This window comes from Hypanus sabinus, chromosome 3 (genome assembly GCF_030144855.1).
Source record: "Hypanus sabinus isolate sHypSab1 chromosome 3, sHypSab1.hap1, whole genome shotgun sequence".
NCBI lineage: Eukaryota > Metazoa > Chordata > Chondrichthyes > Myliobatiformes > Dasyatidae > Hypanus > Hypanus sabinus.
The window spans coordinates 136,953,863-136,973,680 of NC_082708.1; positions in this window are offsets into that span (position 1 = coordinate 136,953,863).

Genomic DNA, 19,818 nt, shown 5'->3' on the forward strand with positions numbered 1-19,818 from the left:
CTTGTTTCTGTGCTGTCATTGTTAAATGGTTATTATATGGTTAAGAGTTAAAGAAAGGACTTAGGAAAGATAGAAGGGGGCATTAGAGTGCATTGGTGAGTTAAACTAATGAAAACCCCCAAAGGAATTCTGTACATGAAAAACAGGAGGATGTTTGGAGTGAGGGTAGATCTGCTCAGGTATAAATGAGGAAGATGGAGGAGATAAGGAAAGTCCTTAATGAATAATTTGCTTCAGTGTTTGGGAGGAACCTTGATGAATGTGAGGTTAACATAAAACAAGTTAATGACAGTTTGGTGGAGAAGTGGCAGATGGAGTTGAATCCAGAATAGTTTGAGTTCAATAGTAAGATTCTTAGCAGTATGGAAGAACAGGAGTATCTTGAGGTCCAAGTCCTCAGAACCCTCAAAATTGCCACACACGTTGACAGTGGTTAAGAAAGAGTATGTTGTGCTGGCCTTCATTAGTAGGAAGAATGAGTTCAAGAGCTGTGAGGTTGTGCTCCAGCTCTATAAAGCCCCAGTTAAAACACATTTGGAGTAGTATGTTCGGTTCTCATTGCCCCAGTAAATGAAGAATTTGGAAGCTTCGGATGGTTCAGAGGAGATTTACCAGGATGCTGCCTGGATTGAAGGATATGTATTTCCTTGCGAGAAAAAAACCTAAGTGAACTAAGGCTTTTCTCGGAGTGAATGAGAGGTGACTTGATAGAGGCGACTCGGCCCTTCTAGTTCGTGCCGAATGCTTACTCTCACCTAGTCCCACTGACCCACACTCAGCCCATAACCCTCCATTCCTTTCCTGTCATAGACAGCAAGCACATTTATCCTAGGGTGGCAATGGCTGATAACAGAGGATATCCATTTATGGTGAGTGGAGGAAAGGTTGAGGTGTCAGAGGAGCTTCTTCACACACTGTAGCTGCAGAAAAATACACTGTCATGAACAGTGGTAGAGGTTAATAAGTAGAAACATCTAACAGACTCTCGGAGGCACATGAATGTAAAAAAATTGGAGGGTTGTGGGATGTGTAGGAAGGAAAGATTATTTAAAAATGGAGTTGGTTTATATAGGTTGATGCCACACTGGGGGCTGAAGAGCACATTCTATTGACATAATTAGGGCAAATGAGAGCAAGACTTGGCCATGGTAAATTAGCACAACTATTCAGTCACTTGGTTAAGTGATAGACCAAGATATAACCAAGTAAATGAGATCAGTATCAAGTGCTTACATCAGTATCAAGTGCAGTTTTCTTACATGTAATTATGTTGCAAATTCTATCATATATTTCCTTGTAGTTTTCCTGAAGTATGACAGTACCAGTAACTTAAGCATGATTTGAAAATGTCCTGTATTAGTACAGGCAAGTTTTGGCTATTACCAAATTAGGCGAGGACAACGAGTAATACAATAAGCAAGAACAATTCTGCATTCTAATGGCTTTTGCTCCAGTCCCCATGTGAGTACAGGCCATTTTCTTGCAAATCGGATTCTACCTAAGTGAAAAGACCTCCACTGGCCTTGCCAAATTCTGACTTTCCTGATCAATAAATTGATGAATGGATTTCCTGCTGCTCTTACAGGGATAGAATTCCTCTTGTCTACAACCAACACGTCATTCTTCGCAACTTCCACCATTTTTGCAAGATCCTACCACCAAACATATCTTTAATCCTAACACCCCTCCCCCACTCTCTGCTTTCCACAGGGATTGTTACATCCATGATTCCCTTGTTCATTTACCTTTTCCCACTATTCAACTTTCTGGCACTTATCACCAAAAGTGGCTAATGTACTACACCTGCAAATTCACCTTCGTTCAGGGCCCTAACAATCCTTCCAGGTGAGTCAACACTTCATCTATCAATCTATCGTATCCAGCGCTCCTGATGCAGCTAGCTCTTCATTGATGAGACCTGTCATAAATTGGGGGACTGCTTTGTTGAGCAACTCCACTCCATCTGCCAAAAGCAGAATTTCCCTGTGACCAACCATTTTAATTTCTATTCCATTCCCATTCTGACGTGTCAGTCTATGGCCTCTTCTTCTGCCATGATGAGGCCACACTCAGGGTGGAGGAGCAACACTTCATATTCAGCCTGGCTAGCCTCCAACCTGATGGCATGAAAATCAATTTCTCCTCCTGGTAATTTTTTAAAAAAATTCTCTTACTCTTCCCTCTTCTATTCCTAATTTTGACCTCTTACCATTACTCACCTGCCTAAAAGCATTCCCTGGTGCCTTTTCTTCTTCCCTTTCTCCCACGGACCACTCTCCTCTCCTATCATATTCTTTCTCTCCAACCCTTTCCCACCCACTCATATTTCCCTATTTCCTTCTAACTATCCTCTTCCTCTCCCCCCACCCCCCACCTTTTTATTCTGGTGCCTTTCCCCTTCTTTTCCTGTTCTAAAGAAGAGTCTTGGTCCAAAATGTCAACTGCTTATTTATTTTCATAGATGCTGCCTGATCTGATGAGTTCCTTTAGCATTTTCTGTGTGTGTTGCAATGGATTTTCTGTCACCTTTTGTGAGATCCAATCTTGTCGTCCAAGCAGCTCACAGTCAAAGCAATGGCCCTTCACAAACTTACAGAAATCCTTTTATGTTGCATTGTTAGTGGTGTTGGATCTTAGTTGAAGTATTAAACACAATTTTGTTTGTAAAGGGATATAAAGGATCTCCTGAGGCAACTTGACACTTTGCACTTGTCACTCAATCAACACCATCAAAGATGGAGTAACTAGTTATTTATTCCATTGCTTTTTCTGGAGTGCAAATTGGCTGCCATGTTTTTTTCTGAAAGCAACAGTATCATACTTCAAAAGCACATCAATGATAACTGTAAATTGTTCTTAGTGTACAGATGACAGTAATATCTGGGGTGAGTTTGTGGGAAAGAGGCAAGAATAAAATATGTTAAGAGTGCAAATATATTAAAATCTTGATGATCCATATTGTCTCAATGGCCAAGGAATAGTTTCTGTTCTGTATCTGTCTATTACTCAATAATTCCAATAATCTGTGACACATACCTGAAAATCTCACCTTCAATCCATAATTCACATTAGTCCAATCGGAAATGTGAAAAAAAAATTAAGGCAAGGTTTAGGACAACAAGGCTTGAAGATTGAAGTTCTTCTTATCCTATTACTATTGATCTTATGAGATTGTTTCTTATTTTTTGGTAAACAGTTTCAGAAGCCTTCTAATATTTCTGTTAATAATTGGTTATTCATTCATGAGCCATGGAAATTTGCCATTGATTTCTTCCACCTTTTTTGTGGGGATAGATGGATGCCATTACATATACCAGGAGGACTCCCAGCAGTCTCCATTACAACTGATGCTGAACACTACTGGAAAATCTGCAAATCAGAAGAACGTATCAAAATGCTATGGAGTTGAGGATACTTCATGCTTTATTCAGAGAAACACAGTCATTTACTAAAAGGTGAAGATGTTTAGCACAGTAAGAAAAGGAAACAACAAGGGGAACAACTCCTTGCGGACAGGCCTATTTTCACTTTTTCCAAATATGTGCATACAATTCCGAACATATTCTCAGAAAACTCATAAATAATAACAAGCCATATAGTCTAACAAATATCTCTGTTAGGGGATTATACTTCATTGTGTCAGAACTTGCCACTTTAGGTATAATAAGTACTCTTTAGTCTCACTAAATAATTTAAATAGAATCAAAGTACAATGTAAAAAGTTAATGTTCAATGTAAAACTTATTATCAGACACATACATGATACCACATAAAACCCTGAGATTCTATATCTGTGGTCGTAATTAGCAAATCTATAGAACTGTAACTGTAAACAACGGACAATAAGCTACGCAAAAACTGATATAAATAAATAGCAATGCATAATGAGTCTGAAATAACAAGGTAAGTGTCCTTAAATGACTGTAGTTATCCCCTTTTATTCAAGAGCCTAATGGTTGAGGGGTAGTAATTGTTCTCAAACCTGGTGGTACAAGTCCTGTGCCTTCTATCTAGTGGCAAAGTGAGAAAAGAGCATGGCCTGGGTAGTGAGGAGCTTTGATTAAGGATGCTGCTTTTCAATAGCAGCATTTCACGCAAATGTGCTCAACGGTTTGGAGGATTTTATCCATGAAGCACTGGGCTGAATCCACTACATTTTGTAGGATTGTCCACTCAAAGGCATTGGTGTTCCCATATCAGGTCATAATGCAACCAGTCAGCACACTTTCCACCACACATCTAGAAGAGTTTCTGTCAGTTTTTGATGACATGTCAAATCTCCGCAGGCTCCTGAGGAAGTTACTATATTCCAGCAATATTATAGTGCCTACAATATTGATTGCTAAGAACTGACCTTCCTCTTCCATTCATATGCTCTGTTCCAATGGTGATGCTGCAGCCAATTCATTCTCAGATTTAATGAACGTAAAACACTAAAGTTCCAGGCCATCTTAAGAGCCAGAATTTTCAATATCCCTGATGTGGCACTTTCCTCAGTTTCTCAGTGGATTGTAGAGTAGATTGAAATTTCTCTTTAAGCTGTTCCTTCTTCCTACTTTGCTACCACCACTGGGATTTTTTTTTAACTGAAACCTTTCACTCACATGATTACTGCTTGGGCATTTTCTAAAAATTAGCTGCCTATCTTAATGAACTCTGATGTTTGATGACAAATCAATTCTCTTTTCTTAAAGAGAGAGGGTTTTTCTCCTGACAAATACATAATGTTGAGCCATATTTCTCATATTATTTCTGAAATATACCTTCAGCCTGTTTAAATGCTCCTCTGCAAATCTTCCATCTCCTTTCCTTCATCAGATGTCTTCATTGTGACAAATGAAACTGTTTCCTCTTTGAAGCTGCAGTCTGTCGCCTACCTTGCGAGACAAGGTTGTCATCTTTTGACGAGTTTCCCAATTGTGTGACAATCAAACCTACTGTCATGATTACAATTATAGTGGATTCTGGTTTAACTGGAGCACCTCAGGACCAGAACATTTTAGCCCATTTAAGTGGCTGTCACAATTAGCTGAAGTTTTTAAGGAAATAATTAAAAAAGGTATAAAAAAGACAAACTACTGTTAACTGTTAAAAATTAAGTATTTAAATGAAATAACAAATAACATTACAAATTCTGCTATGGTACTATAAAACTTTATTAGTTCCTAATAATTATGAATGTTGGAATTCATTCAGCATACGCTGTCGCAATCTTTTGGTTGACTGTAAATGAACAAAATCAGCACAGACTACCTTGTGCCTTCATACAATGCTTTTGACAATTGTATCCTCCAAACCTTCATTTTCATTGGAACATTCAAGATGATTGTTGATACCTTCTAATTATTTGTAGTGCCTAACTTGTTGATATAGTGAAAATTTTTCAGTTTTACCCCTAGCCCTTTCTGGCACAACAAAGACTGAATGTTTGAAATTATAGTGAGCAAAACAGTTCTAAATGGAGTTACCAACGATCAGATGCCAACTACTGCTTGCCATCTATAATTGAAAATATCCCTGCTTTTTCAACACAAAGGCATGCAACTGAGACTATTTAAGAATAATGTAGTGTCCAGGGGCTACACAAGTGCACACAACTGATGGTTTTTTAAAAGTTGTTCAGCAACAATCTCCTTTCCCAATTAAGTGGCATAGTGTTCCAAATAAACATAGGAAATTACAAATATTTTCTCCACTAGTTTTTGTTTTTTAAGAGTTGTCCCAAATAAGTAACTGCCCTGATTAACTCATGGCCCAAGTAAACCAGAGTCCATTGTTTAACAAACTTGCTCGAAAATGTATACTTTGTGGCGGTCCGCACTCACGGGACTTGAACCACCATCGGGAGCCGCAGGCAGATGCTTGGCCCGCTCTGGGAGGACCTTCCGGGGATGGTCTGACATCACGTCGCAGGGACCCATGGGAGGGGCGATTTAAGCGTGTGAGTTTGAAACAGTAAAGTTATTCCGAGTTCAGCTTTCTCTGCCTCCGTGTGTTCCCTTTGTAGTGCTTTGCGTGTGACTACATTGGTAACCCCGACATTCCAGACAGCATTGGAACCAGCGACTCTACAACCAGCCATGAATCTGAACAATTCACATAGTGCTGTCTCTCTGAAACTTCTGACTTTCTAGGCCACTCAGTCCCACATTTGGTTCAAGCAGGCTGCGGCCCAGTTCAATATCAGAGACATTACAGCCAGTGCTATGCAGTATTACTATGTGGTCATCACGCTCAACCAGGAGATGACAGGCTGGATCATCGACTTCCTACATCAGCCACCAACGGAGGACAGGTACACTAAGCTTAAGATGCTCCTGATTCGTACCTTCGGACTCTCCCGCAGCGTGGCTCCTACACATGGACGGCCTGGGCGACCGCACGCCATCCGAGCTCATGAACAATATGCTGGTGCTCATGGATGGCCATAAGCCGTGCCTTTTATTTGATCAGTTGCTCCTCGAGCAAATGCCAGAGGACATTCACCTCCTCCTCGCGAGTGAGGATATCAGCGACCCACACAGGGTCGTGGCTAAAGCAGACGTCCTTTGGCAGAGCAAGCAACATGGAGTAGCCTCCATTGGCCTAGCCACAATCGCGCGTCCCAAAGCCCAGGCCCGGGAACTGAAGCCACCGAGACCCATGTGGGGAAAAGACGAAAGTTCGGAACAATAGTGTTTCTATCACCTAAGATGGGGCTCAGGAGCGCGCCGCTGCCGTCCACCATGTGCTTCTCCGGGAAATGCCGGGGCCAGCCGTCGCTAAAGGTAGACACCAGGGCCGAAGTCAGCATACATCCCCCTCGAACATGGACACTTGTAACGCGGTCCGAGGCCCTGAACTCACCACCACAAATGGCACTGTTACGTATCCCGTAACTGGATAACTCACCAGCAAAGATAAAGAGGTCCATTGGAGTCTGATGGCACTATTTTCGAATGTTTTATTCATAAAGGGGGCACAAAATTCAGAATATATACATCGGCAAAACTCAATCTAAAGCGCGGGTATAGCAAAAATCATTATTAAAAAATAATCTCGACTGTTGTCTAGGGGATAATATATTGTCCGTTGGGACTATACAAGTCACTCAGAAAGTCTACAGCCTTCAGTCTTTTGTGGAATCGCTGGGTGTTTCACGTGTTTCAGAGGGAGTGAGGAGAAAACGGGAAAACTTGCCCGGGTCTTAGACGAAGCAACACCGTTGAATCAGGGGAGCGTTGTTTCCCTGTTATTAGTTCGAAGTCCTTCAGAGCGTTGAGCGATCGAGTCCTTCTGGTGCGTCTCTCTGGGGTACCGCCTTCTGCAGTCCCCTTTTATGTTGACTTACAGAGTTGTAGATGTCCATCAAAGTAGGGTGATGCAATCTCCACCCCCACATGGCCCGAGGGTGTCCATATCCGTGGTAGCTGTCACGTAGCAGGGTCATGCCCTCAGCACAGGTGTCCCTAAGAGCCCTGGCCAAAACCATTACATTGTCTCTCATTTGCCTGGGTCCGAGACCCGAATTAATAGTCCTCTTACGATTCTCCGGAAGGAGGGGGCTGCTCCCGCCCCTTCGGCCCCTTAGAGCTGTGGTACATTCATAACACCTCCCCTCTAAAATAACTTTTTTTTACCAGCAGTTAAAAATGGAGTTGTACAGAATCTTACATGGTTTTTAATCTAACAGAATACCCAAGCTTTTTCTTTTAATTACAGAGCCATAGAGTTATACACTTAGTTCAGCATCGAGATAAACAATCCACTAGCACATTATCACTCCCCTTAATGTGCTGTATCTTAATTTCGAATTCCTGCAGCATCAGACTCCAGCTCAATAACCTCCTGTTTTTATTTTCCATATTGGCCAGGAATAACAACGGGTTGTGATGGGTTTTCATGGCCGCACCGACCACCGCGGGGGTAGTGTCATGGTACCTTTTCATCATGTTCACGTGAACTAACTGGGCCGGCTTTCGCCGATCGGAGGTTTCAATCACGTAATTCAGCGAGTCTATTTCCTTACGCACTTTATATGGTCCTTGAAACCTCACCTGAAGGGGATGGGTAACTACCGGAAATAGGACCAAAACCTTGTCGCCTACATAAAACTCTCGTTCTCTCGTTCTTGGGTTATACCACTGGCTCATTTTTTTCTGGGATTCTTTAAGGTTTTCCTTTGCCAAGGCGCATACTTTATGCAGCCTCTCCCAGAATTTCAGAACATAGTCGATCACACTGACTTGAACAGTCGGGATAGACCACTTTTCTCTCAGGAGGGTTAGAGGGCCCCTGGGCCTGTGACCGAAAACGAGCTCAAACGGACTGAACCCCAGTGAGCACTGGACTGTATCCCTGATGGCAAATAACAGAAGGGGTAAGGCCTCATCCCAGTCTCGAACGTTCTCCTGACAATAAGTTTTAAGCATGGTCTTTAGTGTAGCGTGGAACCTTTCCAATGCCCCTTGGGATTCCGGGTGGTACGCAGAGGCTAGAATTTGCTTGACCCCTAGCTGGGTCATCATCTGCCGAAATGCGTTAGATGTGAAGGTACTCCCCTGATCCGACTGTATCTCCTTAGGCAGCCCCACTGTGGTAAAGAATTTGATGAGGGCCCTCACCACCACAGCGGTCCTAATATTACCCAGAGGCACAGCCTCTGGAAATCGTGTAGCGGCACACATCATGGTCATGATATACTGCCACCCCCTTGCAGTTTTAGGTAGGGGTCCCACAAAATCTACAATGATTCGGGAGAAAGGCTCCTCACACTTGGGGATGGGTCGGAGGGGTGCCTTAGGGATAACTTGGTTCGGCTTACCCACCATTTGGCAGGTATGACACCTTTTACAATATTCAGTAATCTCTTTTCTCATGTTTGGCCAATAGAACTCTCTTTGAACCCGATCCACTGTCTTCGTTATTCCCAGATGCCCACCTAACGGTCCCTTATGAGCTAAGTTCAGAATTTCATCCCGATACGCTTTCGGGACTACTATCTGATGTACCACCGCCCAGTCCTCATCGACCGACACCTTGGGGGGCCTCCACTTCCTCATCAACACACCCTCCTTCCGGTAGTAACCTTCGGGCTCGGTTTCAACCTCGGTCTCCGAAGAACCAACTCTCTCAAGGCTATCAGCTCCTCGTCACTTTCCTGTTCCCGTACAAACTCTCGTCTGGCTAGTGGCAGGTCTACCTCCCCCTGTTTACTCTCTCCCCCCTCCTTACTCTCCGGTTTACCTTCCTCGAAGCCTCGCTGGTACAGAGTCGGTAAAAACGTGTTGGCCAAATCAAAACCGGCTAGATTTAGACTGCTCTCTCTCTCAGCTGTCTTTTTTGACATGCTGCGAGTGACCGCGCAGGCGGGGTATATCTTCAGATCTGAGGGAGGGGCCTCAATCCTCGCAGGCTGGGTTGTCAGCTTCACGGATGTTCCCATTTTCCCTCCCGCTAGGTCGTTCCCCAGAAGGACATCCACGCCTTCCCCCGGCAACTCTGGCAGGACCCTCAGCTCCACTGGTCCCGACACCAACTCACCATCTAGAAGGACCCTATGCAAGGGGACCAATTCGTAAGCCCGGAGAATGGCCTCCTTTACTTCAGCATAATTCTCCGCTTCCCCCTCCTCCAGGGACAAGGCCGCATATGCTCGTTGGGCCTTCCCCTTTAACACACTTTGTAACAACGGCACCCACTGCTCTTTTGGCCACTTCTGATTTACTGCCACCTTTTCAAAAAGCAAGAAATAACTATCGACATCTGTCTCCTCGAACGGGGGCACCAATCTCAACTCCCTACTAACATTAAACCGCTCCGCTCGGTCTAACCCTTGATCTCTTCGCTTGTTTCTCATCTTCTCAATTTCCCAGTCATGTTGCCTCTGTTTCTCTTTCTCGGCCCGTTCCCTCTCTTTCTCGGCCCTTTCCCTCTCTTTCTTGGTCCTTTCCCTCTCTTTCTCGGCCCGTTCCTTCTCTTTCTCAACTGCTTCTAGCTCCTTTAGGTGAATTTCATGCTGTCTTTGCCTTTCTTTCTCTCTCTCAGCCGCTTCCAGCTCTTTTAACTTAATTTCATGTTCCAGCCTTAATTTCTCTATCTCTAACTGAACCGTCCAAATTGATGGTACCTTTTCAGGGATATTTCCCAATACCTCAGCTTCAAACACCTTCTTCCCAATGTAATACTGGGTTATGGCCCTTCGCACCTCCCGCTTTTTCATGGACGACCTCACCTCTGTGAGGTCAACCCCTTCGCCAAATTTAACAATTCTGATATGGTGACCACCTCTAGCGGGTTTTTCATAAATTTCATAAATTCACCCACGTCCATCTTTGCTGGTTTCCCGTCTGGCTACCCGCATAACCAGATTCAAGTTTTGGACTACAAGCCCGATTCACTGGCCTCCCAATTTGATTTCAAATCCCAGACGAGAAACCTCACGTTGTTACGTATCCCGTAACTGGATAACTCACCAGCAAAGATAGAGAGGTCCGTTGGAGTCTGATGGCACTATTTTCGAACATTTTATTCATAAAGGGGGAACAAAATTAAGGTTAAACCAAACATTCAGAACATATACATCGGTAAAACTCAATCTAAAGCACGGGTATAGCAATAATCATCATTAAGAAATAATCTCGACTGTTGTCTAGGGGATAATATATTGTCCGTTGGGACTATACAAGTCACTCAGAAAGTCTGCAGCCTTCAGTCTTTTGTGGAATCGCTGGGTGTTTCACGTGTTTCAGAGGGAGTGAGGAGAAAACGGGAAAACTTGCCCGGGTCTTTGACGAAGCAACACCGTTGAATCAGGGGAGTGTTGCTTCCCTGTTATTAGTTCGAAGTCCTTCTCGGTATTATCAGCCACCCGCTCCCCAGGCAGAGAAGTTACAGAGCGCATGTTGCTTTTTGGATGGCTTCCAGCTATCATGGAAGCGCTGAGTGATCGAGTCCTTCTGGTGCGTCTCTCTGGGGTACCGCCTTCTGCAGTCCCCTTTTATCTTGACTTGCAGAGTTGTAGGTGTCCATCAAAGTAGGGTGATGCAATCCCCACCCCCACATTGCCCGAGGGTGTCCATATCCGTGGTAGCTGTCACGTAGCAGGGTCATGCCCTCAGCACAGGTGTCTCTAAGAGCCCTGGCCAAAACCATTACATTGTCTCTCATTTGCCTGGGTCCGAGACCCGAATTAATAGTCCTCTTGCGATTCTCCGGAAGGAGGGGGCTGCTCCCGCCCCTTCGGCCCCTCAGAGCTGTGGTACATTCATAACAGCACCAGTATACAAACGTACGGCCTGTGAACTATCGCACTGAATTTCGGGTCCAGCCGTTTCACTTGGACTTCCACGTTGGCAGCGGTGTCACAGCCACTACTAGGGGCAGACTTCCTATGAGCCAACTGCCTCCTGGTCAACTTGAAAGGCCGACATTTGGTCCATGCCGAGATGTTCCAGACTTTCCAGCTCAGAGAAGCCAAGCTACTGGCCCACCACCTGGACTCTGTGACCATTTTGGGTAACAAATTCACCAGGGTGTTGGCAAAATTCCCCTCCATAGTCACCCTGCAATTCTCCACAGCCTACCACAAACACGGCATGCAGCACCACATCCCCATGGAGGGACTGCTGCTGCACGCCCAAGTTCGTAGGCTCCCACCTGACAAGCTCCACCTCACCAAGGAGGAGTTCCGTAAGATGGAAGCGATGAGAATCGTACACCGCTCAGACAGGCTGTGGGCATCCCCGCTGCACATGGTGCCCAAGTCCGCAGGAGGATGGAGGCCCTGCGGAGACTACAGAAAGCTCAACGATGCCGCAACCTCTGACAGATACCCAGTACCCCACATCCAGGACTTTACAGCCTACCTGCACAGAGCGACCATCTTTTCCAAAATCGACCTGATCAGGGGATACCATCAGATCCCAGTGCACCCCGTCGACGTGCCCAAGACAGCCCTCATCACCCCTTCGGCTTGTTCAAATTCCTGAGGATGCCTTTCGGTCTCAAGAATGCAGCCCAAACTTCCCAAAGGCTCATGGACTCAGTGGGACATGGCCTGGATTTCATTTTCATTTACTTGGACGATATCCTGGTGGCCAGCAGTTCGCACCAAGAGCACCAGTTCTGCCAACGCCTGAGCGACCATGGACTGGCAATCAATCTGGTGAAGTGCCAGTTCGGGCTGACGGAGATCGACTTCTTGGGCCACAGAGTCAACCGACATGGCGCAGTTCCCCTACCGGACAAGGTCCAGACCATCCGCCAGTTCCCCAAGCCCAGCACAGTCAAGGGCCTGCAGGAGTTTGTAGGGATGGTCAACTCTTATCATCAGATCTTGCCACCACCGGCGCACATCATGAGACCCTTGTTCCGCCTGATGGCCGGCAAGACCAAAGAAGTGGCATGGGATGCGGAGTCCACGGAGGTGTTCGAGCAGACCAAGGAGGCGCTGGTGAAGGCGGCCCTCCTAGTGCACCCGAGAGTCGATGTACCCACGGCACTCACAGTCGATGCTTTGGATTTGGCAGTTGGCGGGGTCCTGAAGCAGCTCGTTGAGGACCAGTGGCGACCACTAGCTCTCTTCAGCGGGCACCTACATTCACCAGAGGTGAAGTACAGCACTTTCGACAGAGAGTTGCTAGCACTCTACCTGGCAGTCCGGCATTTCTGGTACTTCCTCGAGGGAAGGGAGTTCACCATGTATATGAACCACAAGCCCATCACCTTCGCACTGGCCAAAGTATCGGACCCGGCAGCAGAGGCACCTGTCCTTTATTTCAGAATTCACCGCCGACATCCGCCACATCGCGGGGAAGAACAACGTCATCGCCGACACACTGTCTCACCCCTGCCTCCACTCCATAGGCATATCCTCAGGAACAGACTACACAGCACTGGTGGAAGCACAACGGTCGGATACCGAGATCCCAGCTTACCGCACCGCCGTTTCGGGGCTCCAATTGGAGGACGTCTCCATCAGCGCGACAGCAGATCGACTCCTGTGTGACGTGTCTACCGACAAACCCTGACCCGTGGTACCAGCGGCATGGAGGTGCCGGGTGTTCGACACGCTGCACGACCTGGCCCACCCGTCCATCTGGGCATCCATCAAGCTGGTAGCGGACAGCTTCGTCTGGCACAGTTTGTGCAAACAGGTCGGACACTGGGCCAGGACCTGGGTACACTGCCAGACCACCAAAGTCCAGCGACACGTGAAGGCTCCCCTCCAGCAGTTCCAGCCGATGCACAGGAGGTTCCAACACATCCACATGGACATCGTCGGCCCCCTGCCAGTCTCCCAGGGCACCAGGTATATCTTTACCATGGTAGACAGGTTCACCAGATGGCTGGAAGCCATACCGCTCGCAGACACGTCCACTGAGTCCTGCGCCAGGATGCTCATTGCAAACTGGATCGCCAGGTTCGGCCTCCCAATGGACATCACCTCCGACAGAGGGGCGCAGTTCACGTCTGGTTTGTGGACAGCACTGGCACAGCTCCTGGGCACCCAGCTGCATCACACCACAGCGTACCATCCCCAGTCCAACGGTTTAGCAGAGTGATTCCACCGGTATCTTGTCGGCCCTGATGGCGCGCCTCAGGGGCCCCGACTGGCCAGACGAGCTTCCCTGGGTCCTACTGGACATCCACACAGCCCCCAAGGAGGACCTGGACACCTCCTTGGCGGAATTGGTCTATGGCGCCTGCCTGATGGTCCCAGGCGAGTTCATACCAGAGTCCCGAGGTTTGGACAAAACTCCAGTAGTAGTGCTAACACAGCTGCTGGACAAGGTAGGGACCTTGGCACTGGTCCCGACTTCCAGGCATGGCCCCACATCATCCTTCACCCCCAAAGACCTCCGAGACGGTGAGTATGTTTTTATTCACAGGGGCATGCACAGGTCACCTCTACAGCGGCCGAGTGAAGGACCCTTCAAGGTGATCCGGCACAACGGATCCACATGTGTCGTGGAGGTGGGTGGCCGGGAAGAGACTTTTACAGTGGACCGCCTCAAACCGGCGCACTTGGACATTGAGCAACTAGTGAGGGTACCCACACCACGCCGGTGAGGCCGGCCACCCAGGTAAGCCACACAGACTGGGGGCTCCACTCCTCGATGGACGGTTCGGGTGGGGGGGTGGGGGAGGTGTGGTGGTACGCACACACGGGACTTGAATCGCCATCGGGAGCCGCAGGCAGACTCGCGGCCGGCTCGAGGCGGACCTTCCGGGGACAGTCTGACATCATTTCCGCCCCACTGGTTGCAGGGACCCATGGGAGGGGAGATATAAGCGCACGAGTTTGAATCAGTAAAGTCATTCCGAGTTCAGCTCTCTGCCTCCTTGTGTTCCTTTCGAGGCACTTTGCGCTTATAATAATTTAACATGGATTATATTGAGGATGTAGGAATTATTTTTAAAACATCTATAAATCACAAGGTTGCAAATGTGGAACTTTAAGCAAATATCAGCGTTTTAGATTTCACATCAGTAGGGTGTAGCTCTCGCTTGCCTAGTTACCCTTTTGCCTATTTAGTTTTAATTGTTAGAATGACAACCTTGACAGGTATTGATTTTTACTTTTTGGGAATGAGTCACAAGAAGAGCATAACTTCACATTTGCATTACCTCATTAAAGATTACAACTGCAAATAAGTCACCATTTATTTTCAAAATTGACAAGAGCTTTGCTGCATTATAAATGTAGTACAGCTCCTTTGCTGTCATACTTCTACTTATTTCATGCTGTTTTAAAATAATGTGTGGAAATGCAATTTCTTGGAATCCATTGTTTGAATCACAAGGTTTTACATTCTCCTGAGTCTGTCACATTATCTGAGCCACTACCGTTGTTCATTGACTATTGTTTAAAATACAGGCTAGAAAAAGAAGAATTATTCCCATGGTTCTTGAAGTGCCGAGGACATTTTAACCTGATTTTGTGAAAATTAAATTTGGAGCCCTTTCGCTATTCTAAATTACCAGCTGCAGTAATATGAACAGGCCATCAGTGTTGCAGCAGGGAATCCCAAGCTTACTCTGCAGAAAAATTCCTTTGGCAGTTTGCTTGCAAATTAAAAACCTTTCAAGGGCAAATTGTTCTCCAAAATGTTGTTTTTAAATCTGGAAGAGCTTTGTCAAATGCAGTCAATTTATCAGATATTTGTGTGCAAAGTACACTAAATGTATATATTATGTTGCTATGTAAATTTTACTAGTTATTTACAGTCGCAGCATTTATTTTGACATTTAACCGTTTGAGAAGAAAATAGCATTGCGGAATAATAGCTCTATGACATAGTTTTGCTTTGCAAAATATTTTGAAGATTATGCAAGAATTCTAAATTAGTGTATGTGGGTGCAGTGGGGGGAGGTGCTACAAAGATCTTTATAGTGGCTCAGTGTGATAAAACAGTAAATGCTTCAGTTCCATAATTTTTCATTGAAGCCATAGCATTATAAATATGACACAAATCAGGCTATTTTATCCCGTGTCCAGGTCAGCCAAAAGAACACATGACTTAGACTAATCCTGCTTTTCCAACATCTAGTCCTGCATGTCACGGTATATGTGTAGTACTCAAATTGCTATTAGTCTGTGATTCCAGATTCCCACCAATTTATGGTGGAAAAATCTTCATTTAACTCTCCTTTATTCCTTTTATCTATTACCTTAGATTAAGCCCCATAGTTACAGGTATCCCCTGCTTTGCGGAAGTTTGCTTTATGCCACTTCGCTTTTACGAAAGACCTACATTAGTACCTGTTTTCGCTAACCAAAAGAAATCCGAAGAGGATTTTCACTTTTACGAAAAAAAGCGAAAGCGAAAATAGCATACAGCATTTGTTTTGCAGTGAGCTGTTATAGGAACAGTGCTCACCCCAAGCAGCCATAGCTTTGAACTATGTGAGATTTTTGCTATGATTAACAGTGCTGCAATGATTGCAGCAAAGTATAACTTTAATTTTGAAAGGGCATGTAGGTTTAGGGCAGGTTTGCAGGATGTTTGAGTGCTTACGAAGAACTGTATGATAGAAAAATGCGTGAAACTTCTGGTGTGCTCGCTGTCTTCCCGATTCTGGTAAGTGAAACTACATTGTGTATACATTATTTCTACTTTATATGGGCTGTGTATTTATCATTTAATTCCTGCTTTTACTATATGTTAGTGCTATTTTAGGTTTTATGTGTTATTTGGTATGATTTGGGTTTGGGAATGCACAAAAATTTTTCCCATATAAATTAATGGTAATTACTTCTTTGCTTTACACCATTTTGGCTTACAAAAGGTTTCACGGGAATGATTTACTTTCGGATAGCGGGGGAATCCTGTATTGACCCCCTGAATGAAGGGAACATGACTTCCTTCTGCATTGTCTTACTTCATAATTTTATAAGTACTTGGTTGATCCTGAGTGGGAAAATATTTTGTCACAGCAGAACATTTAAAAACACTTAGCAACAATAATAAATAATAATAATAATAATAATAATAATAATAATAATAATAATAATACCAATAGTATAAACTAATAAAGTACAGAGTAATAATATAAACAACAATAATTTACCAATGTGCAATATTGGGCAACAATAAAGTACAAAATACTAGAACAGAGACTATTGTACGACAATGTGCGATTTCCTGTTGCACAGATATGAACTGTTTTATATGCTTATTACGTTTGGTAGGAAAGATTTTCTGCAATGACCCTTGTGACAGTGGAATTGAATGAGTCTGTTCAGAAAGGTGCTCCACTGCTTATTCAATAGGTCATGGACATTTTATAAAACACTGACGCTTTATGAACTTCCTGTGGCAGTGTTAAGTGTTCAGTTAACTTTGTGGTCCACCATTCTTGAATATGCTACTAACGCAATGTTTTATTTGTAAATACTTCCAGAAATTCCTTTTATCTACGAATTTACATTTCCTCTGCAAATCCACATATGACATAAAAATCCCATTCTCATAGAGATCACCTACTGTATTTACACCTTTACAGCACACCATTCTTTTTCCAATGCGTACCACAGGGTTATTCCAGAGTGAGGATTATTTCACACTGATTTAAATGTGACATTTTACAAGCTTTATGAATTGTACTCCACACACTCCTTGAGTGAAATAATATAGGATTTAGATTCTTCTTGTTTTCCACATGTTGTGAGAGAATGTTAAAGGGAGAATGTGGTGCAGCCAAGTTCCATTCTATAACTACCCAATCTAAATCAACATCAATCACCCAATGTTTAGCTAACTTGGTCATTTCAAAGGATAACTTATATGGCCTGACGTCTGGTAGACTGAGCCCACCCATGTCCCTGGACATACACAGCTTACTTATTTTAATTCTGGGCAGCTTCTTATCCCATAGAAAGTCACTAACAATTTTGTTGTATTGCTTGTAGATCAAATCTGAAATATTTAAAGGAAGCATCATAGAAAGATAGTGAAACTGAGGTGCTATGACCATTTTAACTACATTGACTTTACCCCAGAGTGACAGTCTCAGTGCCCCCCACTTATCCAGATTATTTCTTATCCTACTCAATAATGGATCATAACTTAAAGTAATTATTTCATCCAAATTCTGACTGAGTTTGACTTATAGATACTTCATTCCAACTGGCACCCATCTGAAATTAAACTGAGATACTGAATTGGAATAACACAATTTTGACATTGGCATAGCCTCAGAATTACTGCAGTTGATTTTATAACCAGACACTTCAGAATATAATTGAATTGTTTTCATTAGTGGGAGTAAGGTATTAAGAGGGTCACTAATCAGTAATAAAATATCGTCAGCATATAGCATCAACTTATGCTCCTTTCCGCCTCCCTTCACCCCTCTAATATTTGGATCTGCTCTAATCATGACTTCCAACGGTTCCAAAAAAATCGTGAATAACAGTGGGGAGAGAGGCAGCCTTGGTGTGTACCCAATGAAATGTTGAAAAATGGGGATATTATACCATGTATAATAACTGCAGCCTTAGGGTTTTTATACAAAATTCTAATCCATTATTCAGAGATAGAGCCAAACCCAAAGAATGACAAGGCCGTGGTTAAAAATCTCCACACAACCCTGTCAAACAGCGTTCAGAGAGATGGCAGTAACTGGGATACTAGTTGGGGAGTTCAGCCATGTTATGTGCAGTAATCTCCTTAAATTGGGGATCTGCCTTTAATGAAGCCAACCTGGTCAGTGTTAATTATAGATGGCAATACTTTCTCTAATCACGAAGCCAGTATTTTAGTCAGTATCTTACAATCCACATTAATTAAGTTTATAGGCCTATAATTGGAAAGATCTATTGCATCCCTGTCTTTTTTTGGGATCAACGATATTAATGCTTCATTAAATTTATTAGGTAAAGATTCCAAATTAAGTGCTTCTGAATAGATTTCTGTTCAAATAGGAGCCAATAGAGCCAGAAATTTCTTATAATATTCAACTGGGAAGCCATCCATACCTGAAGATTATCCCATTTTCATAGCTGCAATAGCCTGTCTGACCTCATCCTCAGTAATTAGGGTATCCAAGGACTCAGCTTGTTGTGGGGATAATTTTAGCAAAAACTGATTCAGCTCCACCTGGTCATGATTAAACGGTGATGCATATAGATATTCATAGAACTGTTGAAAGACTTCATTTATTTCTTTAGATGATGACACTGATGTATCCCCTTTCTTAATTACAGGTATAACACTGTTTGTACTCTGCTGCTTTAAATATTGTGCCAGCAGCTTACCAGCTTTGTCACCACCTTCATAGAAATTTGTTTTTAATCTAAATAATGCATATTCTGCTTCTTTGTTATATAGATTATTTAGCTGGAATTTCAAATTGCACAGACCTTTGTATAAGTCATCGGTATATTGTCTTGATAAGACCTTTTCCAATGTGGTTATTTCTGCCTCCGGATTTTTTATTTGCTCCATACTTTCTTTCTTCCTTTTAGATGTTTGTGCTATTAATTTCCCACTTATATACGCCTTGGATGCCTCCCATACCGAGGACATCCCTGCTCCCTGCATTCAATTCAAAAAATGAAGTCAGATCTTCAGCCAGCTTATCATTGAAATCCTCATCTTTTAACAGCATAATATTAATTTGCCATCCTACTTCCCCTTTCAGTATTTAAAACTCTGTGGGTGAACAGTGTAACAATCTCAAAGCAGTATGGCAGAAGGATCTGGGAAGCGATATTGAAGATAATGAGTGTCAAATATTTTATCAAATGTGGGTAGACATATTAGGGAAGTGAGAGGGAAATTTATTCAGTATAAGATAGTACACAAATATTATTGGACACCAACTAAACTCTACAAAATGGGAGTTGTTGATAATCATTTATGCTAGAAAAGTAAAAATGAGGTGTGCACATATTTTCACATGATTTGGGAGTGTTCCATGGTTCGTCCATTTTGGTGTAAAGTTCTTGATTTGTTGGAGAATTGGTCAGGTCCTACACTGTTCTTGTGCCCATGGCTCTGTCTCCTGGGTGATAGGACAAAGATACCTAATGTAAACAATGACACATTTACTATTTTAAAGGTGGGTCTCATCACAGCTGCAAGAATTATATTGCAAAACTGGAAAAAAAAACAGATGTCCCACTGTGAGGGAATGGACTGAGGAAATGGTTATGATTTCATAATATGGACACATGTTGGGAAGAATTAGCAGTGAGGGAAAAGTGCAAGACCCGTGGGATCAATTTTGGTTGTATGTTAATTTAAAATTAAATTAGAAGTTTTTTTCTGTTTCTTAATTTTATATGTTTTCCTGTCATGGGATGGCTGTGTAAATATGCTGTACTGTATC